The sequence below is a fragment of the Grammomys surdaster genome, unplaced genomic scaffold (assembly GCF_004785775.1).
Source record: "Grammomys surdaster isolate TR1022 unplaced genomic scaffold, NIH_TR_1.0 99, whole genome shotgun sequence".
Taxonomy (NCBI): Eukaryota; Metazoa; Chordata; class Mammalia; order Rodentia; family Muridae; genus Grammomys; species Grammomys surdaster.
The window spans coordinates 12,798,657-12,812,152 of record NW_021604578.1 but is presented as its reverse complement, the minus strand read 5'-3'; the positions used below and the strand labels follow the sequence as shown (position 1 = coordinate 12,812,152).

General features: G+C 36.6%; 1 pseudogene; it reads right to left on the bottom strand.

The window, feature by feature from the left end:
* Positions 1–376: 376 nt before the first annotated feature.
* LOC114636074 lies at positions 377–1,743 on the bottom strand (annotated as a pseudogene).
* Between the last annotated feature and the right edge of the window lie 11,753 nt (positions 1,744–13,496).

The window sequence follows — 13,496 nt, the reverse complement described above, 5'->3', positions numbered from 1 at the left end:
CCCTTGGTCCCATGAAGGCTAGATACCCCAGTATAGGGTAATGCCAAGATGGAGAAGAGGGAATGGGTGGATGGGTGGGGGAACACCCTCATAGAATCTGGGAGAGAAGGGATGAGATAGGATGTTTTCAGTGGGGAACCAGGAAAGGAGATAATACATGAAATGTAAATAAAGAAAATACCTAATAAAAATTTTTCAAAAAAAAAGAATTGATGAGGCAAGATAATCATATGACATATTGCTATTTTCCAATGGAGGGATTCAAAGGATAAATAGACTTACAAACATTGCATTGTGCTGTATATGACATTATTTTTTTATTTACTTACTCACTTAAAATAGCACTTAGGTTTATTGAGGCATCCTACTTTAGGCACTAGGGCTTTCCCTTGGTGCTCTTGACATACAAAGCCCAGATATTTTGCTGCATCGTCTTGAGCAAGGACACCAAGAAATTAGCAGCCATGTAGATGCTATAGAGTAGCTCATTATGGTGGGGCTGTGGTGCCGTGCCTGGGCATGGGTCCTGTTGGGCTGAGTTGTGGGTCCCGCATGTCTGCTTCCCCAGGCAGCTGGAGCTGTGGCTCAGGAAGCAGAAGCATGGGAATTTGACTGAGTTCACGCAGTGCCAGGAGGATGACAGGCTATGGGAAGCCACAGAGCTCCACTCAAGGTGTGAAGAGATCCCAGTCTGAGGTCCCTCGGGGGCAGAGCTCTTGGTTTGGGGTTCCCTGGGCCGAGGTGACTGTCCAGAGACCGGCTGGTCTCAGCCTTTGGGCTCCCAGGTGCCATTAGTAGGCCACAGAAGGACCAAAATGGGAGGGGGACATACAAGCTGGACTGACCTGTAGCTGAAAGGGGCAAGGGGGAGAAGCTCCAACTGTGCCCTGCAGGAAATGAGACTCTTGGTCATGGTGATTTGCTTGGTTGGGTCATGGCTGGCTCAACTAGCTTGCTTGAGTTGGCAGGGCTCTGTGGCTGGAACTCAGAGACGTCCTCCACCAGAGACTAGGTGGCTGCTCGTTAGTTGAAAGCCCTCTCCGGTTCTTCAGAGTGGGTCCCAAAGGCAAGAGCCAGTCCATGGTTTTAAAAGGTTTATTGTCATGGTGGAAACTGAATGAAGCTGTACCCTGTGTTCTCAGGGCAGGCCTGAGGTTAAATACCTTTTGCAAGTAGGAGGAGGGTCTGGAAAGGAATGCTTAATTGGCTAAGCCCTCTGACATTTAGGTATCTCATGAATAAGGAGATCTCTTGAGGCTCTATGGCCTGTAGTCATGTGCTCTACCTGTGCTACGTGACCAAAGGCCACAAACCTTTCTTTGGGAGGGACTGTAGCTAAGTGAAAGGATCCAGAGCTCAGGAGCAAGGCCAAACACCTACTGTCCCTTTAGGGTCTCCGAGGTTTGAGGCCTGCACTTGACCAGGTACCCAGCTGCCTCTCACAGCCCATCACACCACACATTATCAGTCATCCTCAGGTGGCCAATGGCAACTGCCAGACGCTGCATGTTCATCTGGAACTTGATCCTTGATCATGTATTTCACCTCATCAATGTCTGCCACCATGTTTTCATTGTATGTCAATAGGGAAAGGAACTTGCCAGGCTTGTTTAGGCCTAGAACTGGGATACAAATGCTCTACTTGATTGGACACTCAGAAGCCAAAAAGGTATCATACTTCTCACCAAGCTTTTTGACCAACTTTTTGTTGTTATTAAGCTTCTTCAGCACCTAAATAACCATGTGAAGACTTTCCAAGGCTATTGTGTCATCACTTTGCTATGGATGATCCAGGATGCACACAGAGCTCTTCAGGCAACAAGAAGTTTTCTGAAATTACCCAACTGTTCTCATATGCAGGAATCCAATAAGAAGACTAAACACTGAGGATCTGGTATACACTCATCTAGCCCCTGTGCATACTTTTTCAGTCTCAGTGAGTTCATATGAGCCTTGCTCATTTTGATTTTAAAGACCTTGTTTTCTTGTTAAACTCTGCCCCCTCTGGCTTTTACATTCTTTCTGTCTTCTTTTCAGTGGGGTTAGTTGAACCCTGAGTGAAAGGGTTTGATTGTGACATCCTATTTAGGGCTGAGTTTTCTAAGATTTCTTGCTCTGTGAATAATATCTGGATATGGATCTCTGTATTTTCTCTCATCTACTCCAGAAGGACACTTCTCTGATGATGGATGAATAAGGTAATGATTCATGAGTATGGCAGAATATCATTAGTATAATTTTATCACTTCTTTCTTTCTTTTTCTTTTTAGACAAGTCTTATTTGATTTTAGCATGGGTCCTTGGGCTATCTAGTCTCAGCTTTGTAATTGCAATGGTAGTGTCAGGTATGGGTTGTATCTTGTGTAGGGGTCCTTAAGTCAGATCAGTTATTGGTTGGTTACTCCTACAAGGTTTGTATCACCATTGCTGTAGCATATATTGTACATAGTATACCACTGTTGATAAAGAATTTGTAGCGGGCTTATTTCTCTTTTGATAGCATGCAGAGTACCTTCCTGTACCAAAGATGATGGAACATAGAGGTGAAGACTCTATGTAGACATGAGTTCTCCATTTCCATATTCAGTGACTTGTATAGGTGATGTCCTCAGCAATGGAATTTTGATGTCAGTTTGTGGGGAGCAACCTATAGTTTTGGCAACAACTTGAAATGTTTGGGAATTTGTGTGAGAGCCCCTTGGCCAACAACTCAATTAGATATAATCCAGTCTCAGCACTGGAAGCCTTGCTTCATGACAAGTGATGAAGGGCTAGATGGAACTTTGACCCTTCTATTACTTGGCAATTGCCTTTAGATCACATTTGTCTATGTATATATTTTAGGAGGTTTCTACTGTATTAGGTTTCCATACTAACCTTCAGATTTTTAGCTATCTCTCCCCATATTACTTAACGTAAACCACTTTCTGCTCTTCCTCCTTATGTAATCTTCACATTCAAGAACTTTTATGCAAGCTATCAAAAATATTCCACATTTTCTCTTCAAGGCACATTCACGAGTTCTGGGAAATGGAGTATGGACATCTTAGTGGAGAATATTAGTCAGATTACCATATCATATGAAGGAATAGCAATCAGTAATAAAGTAAGTTCTGATGTGTTACAAGCAGACTGAGTGAAATTAGAACCATAAATAGCTGGATGCTGTATGATTCATTTATATTAAATATCATTGATAGGCAAATTTATAGAAGCAGGAAGTAGATAAATATTAGCCAGAAACTTTGAGGAAATTGGTAGTAATTGACAATGAATGTTTTACTGGTCATATGTAAGAGACAAAAGTATCCTAAAGTTATCTATTTTGATAAAAAAATCTGTGGATATGATAAAGCCATGGAATACTTTAAAAGAATGAATTTCATATTATGAGAGTTATCTAATTTATCTCAAAAGACATATTATGAAGCAAATAAATGTTTTAAATGTCTTGTCAATCTACTTTACTCTAGATTTTAGCAATATTTCCAGATTTCTTGTAAATTTTATGAAAGCATAGACAAAATTGAAAGTCTCTGTCATTATGCAAAGTTATGAACAAAAAAAATTGAACATATTATATGCTTGGCAAAATTTCCTACTATTATCCCATACTAATATGTGTGTGTGTGTGTGTGTGTGTGCGTGTGTGTGTGTATCCCTATATTTAGTGTTACTCAAAATAGTACATATAGACTCATTATTATAGCTAGAAAATGAAATATAACTTCACATTTAAAATACTACAGATGTGAATATATTTACTATAAATTAGTGGTAAGATAATAGATGTCTTCAAAGCCCAGAACATATATTTCATAAATTAGGGGGAAATTTATTACTCTCTAGAAATATGTATAAAGTGCTGACAGGCCAGAGACTGCATTTTACTGCTGCTTCACAATAGTAAAAATAACATAAGATAAAACATTGTTTGGTAGAAGATGTGATTCCTGAAGAATGTGCTTTCAATATATTTCCATATGCAGAGAGATACTTGAGAGGGTTTGAACAGAAAGTGAAACAGGCTAAAATTTTTCAAAACTAGAGTATAAAAATAAATACTATCCACAATAAAATAAAAAATATAAACTATTTTATAAGTCATAATTAGAGATCATCTAATAGCATAATTCTGAAAAAAAATAAAAAAATATGTAGAAAAGCCATCCTTACTCCTCAGCTTTCGAGAATTGCTAAAACGACATCAGCACAAATCTGAAAGTGAAAATTAAAAATAAATACTCTAATCTGCTATATAATAAAATTAGAAAACAAAATTAATAAAGTAAAAATCATCAAAGTAGACAGAAAAAAAGATTGCTGAAAGGAGTGATAGAGAGAATAGAGAACTTCCACTCACAGAAGGGAAATCCATAGGACACTGGAATAACACTGGGAACTCAGATAGAGAAAGAAATAAAACTGCTTATTAGGAAAAAGTCATATCTAGTAATTAGTAAAATATGAGTACTTGATCAAATTCTGTATATGCACTAGGTACACATGAATGCAAGTCTGATATTTGTAGAGTATGTATCATGATATGCTCTTTTTTTCTTTTTTTCCTTTTTGTTTGTTGTATGTTTTGTTTATATTTTCTGACTTTTAATTTTGCTTTTTTTCAAATCTGAAAAATTTGAAAACTTGTATATTAACTTTCCTCATGTCCCTGTTTTTCATTTTTTCTTATTTTTTCTCAATTATGTTTGCTGTGGTCATATAGATTCATAATAATTTTCTGTTGGTAAAACGCAGTTTTTCCTAATAGAATTTTATATTTGGTTTTATAGTCTGTTACCTTTAAATGTTCAATTTGTATCCTATATGTATTGGTCTATTTTCCTGTTATATTCCTTCATCTAAAACAAGTATATTTTGAAAATATTTTTTTTTCTATTCCATTGATCAACATGTCTGTCTCTGTACCAATACCATGCACTTTTTATCACTATTTCGCTGTAGTAAAGTTTGAGGTCAGGGATGATGATTCCCCCCAGCCATTCTTTTATCGTTAAGTATTGCTTTCACTATTTGGAGTTGTTTTGCCTCTCCAGATGAATTTTAGAATTGCTCTTTCCATGTCTTTGAAGAATTGTGTTGGAATTTTGATGGGGATTGCATTGAATCTGTAGTTTGCCTTTGGTAGGATGGCCATTTTTTAACTATGTTAATTCTGCCAATCCATAAGCATGGGAAATCTCTCCATTTTCCGAGATCTTCCCTCAATTTTTTTTCTTGAGAGACTTGAAGTTATTGTCATTTAGGTTTTTAAATTGTTTGGTTAGAGTTACCCCGAGATATTTTATATTATTTGTGGTTATTGTGAAGGGAGTTGTTTCCCTAATTTCTTTCTCAGCTTATTTGTCATTTGTATAAAGAAAAGCTACTGATTTATTTGAGTTAACTTTATATCTGGCCACTTTGCTGAAGTTGTTTATCAGCTGAGAAGTTCTCCTGTAGAGTGTTTGGGGTCACTTATGTATACTACCATACTTTTTAACATGCTTTGTTTTAAAACACTCTGTCTTAGTTACTTTTATATTGCTTGGAAGAGATCGTGGCCAAAACAACTAATAGAAGAAAGAGTTTCCTGGAGACTTGTAGTTTCAAAAGGTGTGTCTATGACCACAATGACAGGAAGCATGGTGTTCAGGAGGCATAGTGCTATAATAGTAGCTGAGCGTTTTCATTTTGATCTGCCAAGTGGGAGGCATAGAGAGCTAACTCTTTATGGCATAGAATGGCATAGGCTTTGAAAACCTCAAAGCTCATTCCCAGTGGCACGTCTCCTTCAACACAATATGCCTCCTAATCCTTCCCAGATGGTTCTATCAACTGGGAACTAAACATTCAAACACATGAACCTATGGAGGCCATTCACATTTAAACCACTCTTGTTTGAATTATGAGTTCTATATCACAGATGATGGTCTTATGATTTTAGTATTGGAGTATTTTCACATTTCTAAAATTATTTTCTTACATGAACTGATAAGCTTAGAGATCCCAAGACCAATACTAAAGACTACAATAATTAATTTCATATAATATTGTAGCATTATCCCTTTCTGATTTAACCTCTTTAATAAAGGAATTTTCTTTGTGAGCAAGATAGTTAAACTACCATATGCAATAACAATTTTATCATTCATGGTTTATATCATGAAAGATATCTTCTAAAACTTGTTATTATTTGTTTGTTTGTTTGTTTATGGTATGCCCAGCCCAGAATTTTGTTCTACTCCAGCCCTTCAAAGGAGTTCAAAGGATCATTTGTATCTTGTTAAACAGCCTTGTGACACTGGAGACTCACTTACACTGTGGGGTTGAAATGTCATCTAGAAATATATGCACCCATACTCTTTTATCTCCTTCTAGCATATTTATTTTCTACTATTCTCATTGTTATCTTTTTGATTTTGCATTATGGATTGACCTTATAGCCTTTTGCATGTGAAAAAATCCTTTACCTTCTGTAATATATACACACAAACAAACACACAAACACACACACACACGCAAGAGAAGGGAGGGAGGAAGGAAAAGGAAATTAATTCTAAGAAAGTCCATACTGTTTATCAGATTAAAGTTCTACAATTGTACACAACTAAAATTATATATCCTTCCAAATACAGTTTTGAAAATAATAATACAGGCTTTCCATTTGATTGCAATCAACAGGAAGAGAATCACAATAAATTTAAAACCACTATTGGCACAAAACTGCCATTATAATGAACATAATACTAGTTCTTGGCATGTTTTACTTGACCTATATATATTGGAAATGAAGTAAATCTGAGGAAGATGGCATGAAAAGCAGTATAAACAAGGGCTGGTAAATGCATGTAATTCTCCAAAGAATATCCTAGCACAAGAAAAGTCAGCCTAGCAGCCAGCTGGAGGGTAAAGCTGAAAGAACGTTGAAGCCACCATGGCTTTGGGGCTGGGACAATGTTGACCTCCATATAAAATGTTTGGGTTTTGTAATGGTTTGTGTTGTTTTATTGTGTTTTTAAGAGGATTTTACTATGCAGTCTGGCTGGCCTGGAATTCTCTGTATAAACAGAGAACGAACCACTTCTATCTCCCAAGTGCTGAAACTGAAGGCATACACCGAGGTAAAAGCATGTTATCTTTGAAGAAAGATTCCCTCATCTTCCTTTCTATTCATAGAGGATTCCCTCATTTTCTTTTCTAAGTACTGGAACAGAGGACTTCTGTTCTAATATCTCGTTCAACAGAGTGGGAAAAAACTGAAATCCTTGTTGGATTCCTGATCTTAGAAGCAAAACTTTGACTTAGAATGTCCCTATAGGCCAAAAGAAGTGGCACTATTTGAAAAGAATTAGGGGCATGGCATTATTGAAACAAGTATGTCACTGGGAATAGGCTTTGAGGTTCCAAAATTCTATGTCAAGACCAATGCCCAGTCTCTCTCTCTCTCTCTCTCTCTCTCTCTCTCTCTCTCTCTCTCTCCTCTTTCTCTCTCTCTCTTTCTCTCTCTCTCTCTGTGCAAAACTGCTATATTTTTAAACTCTCAATGACTTTTTATGCAAAACATTCAAAACAAAATTGCACTTCTTTTCTCAATATTTAGCCTAAGTGACGTCTCAAGTCTGAAACAATCTAACCCAAGTGAAATAGGTCCTTCTAACTTCTTACCAAATTGTTCAATGAACTAATTTTGATTTTTGTTGTAGTTCTTTTACCAATTTTCATCCAAGAACCAGATATCACAAATTCAAAAGCAAGGCCTTCCACACTTATTACTTTCATATGCAAACATATTTTATGCAAAAAGTGTAATACTGCATTAATAATTCAGAAATCTGAGGTCATACTGGACTCAGAAGAACCCTAATTCCATATGACTGGTGCTTTTTCTTTAAAAAAATGGAAAATTTGAACACTGATTTTTGTAAAAGGAAAAAAACCATGTGAAATCCAATAAGATGTCAGAGGCTAGCATGTTGTTCCTGGAAACCACAGGAAGACAGGTGAAGTACTTGGACTCACTTTTGTTTCAAAGTCCTTGGAAGAAACTGACCTTGATAGTACTTTCATGTTGGACTTTAAACCTCCATTAGAGTGAGGCTCTATTTTTTAAAGCTAACTAATTGGCAGTAATTTGTATTAAGGCTCTAAAAATTCTCCACTGGCCTGACTAAGGAAAAGAATGTGATCTGTTGTCCATACTGTTATGTGTTTTGTCTTTCATTTAAAAAATAATGAATGAGCTGAACTAAAGGAAATACAAAGGACATGTTAACATGAATGTAAGTAAGCCCAAGAGGTCTACTTCCTACATAAAGAACTACAGACGGCTATGGAATGCTGAGAGAGGAAAGATAGTCTTTCTTAGAGAACAGCACATCAACTGGTTATTCAGTACCAAATGGCCACTGCTGAAAATATACACATAACAGTGACATGATCTAGACTGGATATGTCAAATTTATATTTGTAGGAATACATTGTCCGTGTGTGTGTGTGTGTGTGTCTGTGTCTGTGTGTATGTGTGTATGTGTGTGTCTGTGTGTGTGTGTATGTGCGTGTGTGCGTGTGTGACACATCTATTACTCAGAAAAAGAACTCACGAAATTAAAAAAGAGTAGGAAAGGTTTAGAGGAAGGAAATGAAGTGTGGAATAATGCAATTTTACAACAATCTCAAAAAATAAATAAAAAACACATATAAAATTCTCAGACTTGAACAAACATCAAGAAAAAATATATAGACCCTGCTATCTAAAACATGGCAGTCACAGCTACTATCATGCAACCTATATTTCTAAGTATCTAGGCAAATCAAACTTGAGGAAATCATATCTCCACATGTCTTAAATATCTCTGTTTCAAAAAATACACATATAACATACATTTAAGTAATATTGTGTGTAATGAACAGATCATATTTATAAATATATACCTATGTGTATGTGTGCATATAATTACAGTTAATTAAAAAAGAGAACACATATTTGAAGAAGAATAGAGAGGGGTAACGGTGAGGATGGAGGTAGGAAAGGAAAAGAAGAAGTATAATTATATTGTAACATCAATAAAAGATGAGAGAAAATCTATTTATGCATTATAGAGGTGTGCATTTGGTACTGAAAATGTTAATGATGTTAACTTGATCGGACCTATTATCACTGTGGAAAATCGCTGAGTATGTCTTATAAAGCAGTTTATATATTATACTGAGGTGAGAAGACCTCCTTAAGTATGAGGAGGGCAGTGGGAGGGATCTTAAAATGGTATAAAAGGAGAATGTAAGCTGTGTGTGTCATTGCTCTCTAAATCCTGACTATGGATACAAGGTTATCAGCGTTTTCAGTCTCCTGCTTGCATGTCTTCTCTGCCCTGAAGGGATAGACCCTCAAATTGTCATCCAAAAAAGTAAACCCCGCCGTCCTTCACTGCCTTGATGAGGTACTCTTGCTGCAACAATAAGAAGTGGAGTCACTACAAGGCATGTATGCTGCTATAAGCAAAAACAAAAAACAAAACTCAGAAACACAATAATGTAAGTAAAAGAAAAAAGAAATTGATGATCTATTAAATCTATTTGCTTAGACAATAAGAACACAACAAATATCCCAAATATATACTTATTTTTACTTTTAGTTATGGTATTATTTGTGTTTACAGAAGTATTAACTTAAGAAAATAGATTTAAAAATCTAAAATACAAAATTAGGCATAAAGATTTTTTGAGAAAGAAATCCTAGTAAACTATAGATGACTATGCAGAAAAATGGAGCTCTTATCTTCTTATTTAACTACCTAGTACATTTCTAGACATATTTTGTTGTTTTACTTGTCAGTTTCATTCTGGTCAAATTTTCATAGAATAGGAAATATTATGATGATATTATTTTGCGAAGTTAAATACTTTTCTTTAATTATTGAGATTTCTGTTTGTTTTATTTGATAGGATAAAATGTTTTAGCCCAGACTGTGTGATCTAGAATTCAGCCTATAATCTATGCTGACACAAAACTCAGGGCAAACTTCCACTTTCTACTTGCATAGTACTAGGATTTTAGGCAGGAGCCTTCATTATCAGTTTTAGTTTTTTAATTTTAGAATAATTTCTTTCAACTTGATAACATATAAATGGTAACAACCTTTGACGCTAATGTTCTTATATGTTAGAGAAACCCCTGCCACTTTATTTAACTATTTAACTATTCTTTATCTATTAACTATGGTGTCTTAGAAAGTTTACATTATTCTTCAATAACTAGTCTTCAATATGTTTTTGAACTTGAATATTTATCAATTTGATTTATCCCACTATCCTCTCTAGAGTGCAATATTATGAATCTTACATAATGAAAATGAAATTGCCTTTTACTAAACACACTTTTTTAATAATTAAATAGTGGCTCCTCTACACATGCCAGTGTAAAAGTCTGGGGACTCAAGAGCTCTCCAGTAATTTATTAGAATGCAGCTGTTCCTTCAACTGTACAAATTGTATCTTTGCTATTATTTCTTTTTATTATACCACTTGATGTAAAAAAAAAAATACACATCTTCTTTCTGTATAAGTGAGGTTGGGCAGAGTTTAGGAGGCAGGAACGAAGCATCAGCTCCCAGAACTTAAAGTCATGACTGGGAACTGGGAACATTAGTTAGCAACAGAAAGGCAAATTTTTATTTTTAATTTTTTCTACCTCCAAATCAAATGTCTTTAAGACTATGGGCCCTGTTGATTAAGCCAAACCCAGCGCCACGTATTTCACTGGTAGCTCAGCGCAACAATAACGCTGAGGATCCAATAGCATCCCATGAAACTCAGTGCCAGAACTCTGAAGAAACCTTTCCACTGTAAGAACTACAGAGACAACTAACCTGGGCCCATAAGAGACCACAGAGGCTGAACTACCGACCAAAGGTCATGCATGGACTGTACCTAGGTTCTCTACACATATGTAGCAGATGTGCCAGATGTGCAGTTTGCTCTTCTTGTGGGTTGTGAGACAGTGGACCGTGCCAGGAAACTTGGGAAGGTTGAGCCAGGTTCAGAGTCCCCAGCATCCAAGCACCCCCTTGAGACACTAGGTGCTCCCTACTCCCTACTGGATTCCTGGCCTGAAACACGTGCCACACTTCCCACATAGGAAATGTGACCAGTAGTTATGTAGCACAGAACAGAATTCTCAATGAAAATGAGGTATCTAGAGATCCTGAGGGCTTAGCCAATAAACTTCCCATCCCAGACATTCCTCCCTGCAAAAGATAAGTAATCTCTGGAATCTCTGGTCGACCCTAAGGAAGTTATATGCACCCATCTTCCATGATGAAGTCAATAAACAGGATGGATAAGCATGAACTGTCTCTTCCAACAAGAAACACCACAGGGAGCATGAAGATAGTCATTGTCCACAGCGTCATAGTCTTAGTCTCCCGCAGAAGGTCCCTCTGCACTCCTAGAAAACCTTTGCTAAGTTAAGGAAAGTCTTTAATGAGCTAAGTCGGAGTTCCTCTCTCCTCTAGCTCTGCACTCCTCAGCCTGTGTGTCCAACTCTGTTATAGGCTTCTCTACAACTTCCAGCGGAATCCAGATGCCCAAGTCTGAGAACCCCTGGCCCCAGTTTCGCGGCAGGACTATGGACTCCCAACTCCATTCCAACGCCCATGACCCAGTGGCATCTGTACAAACACTAGGAAATTAGAATTTCTACAAATTATATATGCAAAGTAGATATTCAGTAAGTGCACACTGGAAAGTACTTATTGAGGATCAATAAGAGCAGTAAATTAAATACTGGAAGCCTGAGTTAAATGCATTTGATGGCACTGAGGCAAGGTCAAGCTACTGATTGAATATATGCCCCAGAAGACATAGCCAGGGATTTTACATGAAGAAACTGAAGAGAATGGTGACCTAAGATTAATCAACCAAATCATCTTCTCACTTTTTATGTTATAAGTCATTTATTTTCTAGTCAGGATGGGATAACTGGTAAATTTTATACCAAGTAGGGTTGATAAATAATTCCCTCCTGAGTTAAAGAAACTGGAATGAAAACAAAACAAAACAAAACAAAAAAACCTTAGGTTATAAGATATCAGTAAAAATCTTATAACACATCCTCTCAGAATTCTCTAAATGAGAACACAGCCTCTGTTGAGATATTATTCTATCTGCATAAACACAATGAATTTAACTTGGTTTAAGACTAATGATTGTATTAGAAACAGATAAACCAAACTAGTCAATATAGCTAACCCAAAGGAAAGCATCGGTTTGAGAATTTTTAAACTTGATTTTCTTTTAACTGATAGAAGAAATATGTACCTTTTATTGAGACAGTAAATTTTAGGTTTCATGTGATTTTTAGTGTACACAAGATTGAAATAATCACATTTTCCTTTCTGCTTCAATATTTTTGCTGAGTGATATATTGAAAAGGACATGTTTACATCACATGATGAGATTAAAAAGAACAACACAACAAACAAGTTCTCAAAGCCAACCTACAAGATATAAAAGTTCTACTTGAAAACACAACCCTATTGCTGAAGAAACTGTACAACTTAGACATGGAACTTTACAAAAAATCAAGCTGGATCTGACCTGACAGCTGCATCTTTAAGAACGACCTCTCACTGTATCCAAAGTTTTTGTGTCAGTTGCCAAGAGAAAAAAAAGCCACCAGCAGACCTCCCTTTCTCTAAAACATGCGAACTGCAACAATGATCAGTCAGCACAATAACCCCAAGGATAATAACAATGGCACTTATATCTTAGAGATAACTGACAGCCTTCTAGTTGAACATATGTCTCAACATATGGAAGAGAATTCTTGCAAGGTGCTGTAAAACTGAAAAGCACCCCTCTGATGGTAAGATCATAGATCCTAGAAAAGAACAAACTACTAATAACTTTTTCAATCAGTGTAACTCCTAACTATATTATACATCTTTGTCCTTATTGTCACAGATCAGTGTAGCTCTCATCTTTCATTAAAGAGATTTCTTTTGGTAGCAGACATAGACCAGTTCCAAAAGATAGAACTACTCAAAAGGATGAGAACAGCTTATTGTACTGTGCCCAACACTTTTGATACATCAACTAGATATAGCAGAGGTCCTATGCCTAAGGCTCAGTGAACATCACAGAAGAGAGGGAAGAAAGATTGTATGAGCCAGAAGACCAGGACATCTGCTTCTAAATACTGTTATCTATATAGGATAGGGAAGACGCCACAGGAAATCTCAAAGATATGGTAACCCTAACAAGATCTGAACAATAACAACACCAGTTGACCATGTCTTTGTTGATGAGGGAAATCTCACATAACTCTACTCCTAAATGAAGAGCTATATAGTCAATTAATGGAAAGAAGAAGAAGAAGAAGAAGAAGAAGAAGAAGAAGAAGAAGAAGAAGAAGAAGAAGAAGAAGAAGGAGGAGGAGAGAAGTAGGAGGAGGAGGAAGAGGAAGAAGAAGGAGGAGGAGGAGGAGGAGGAGGAGG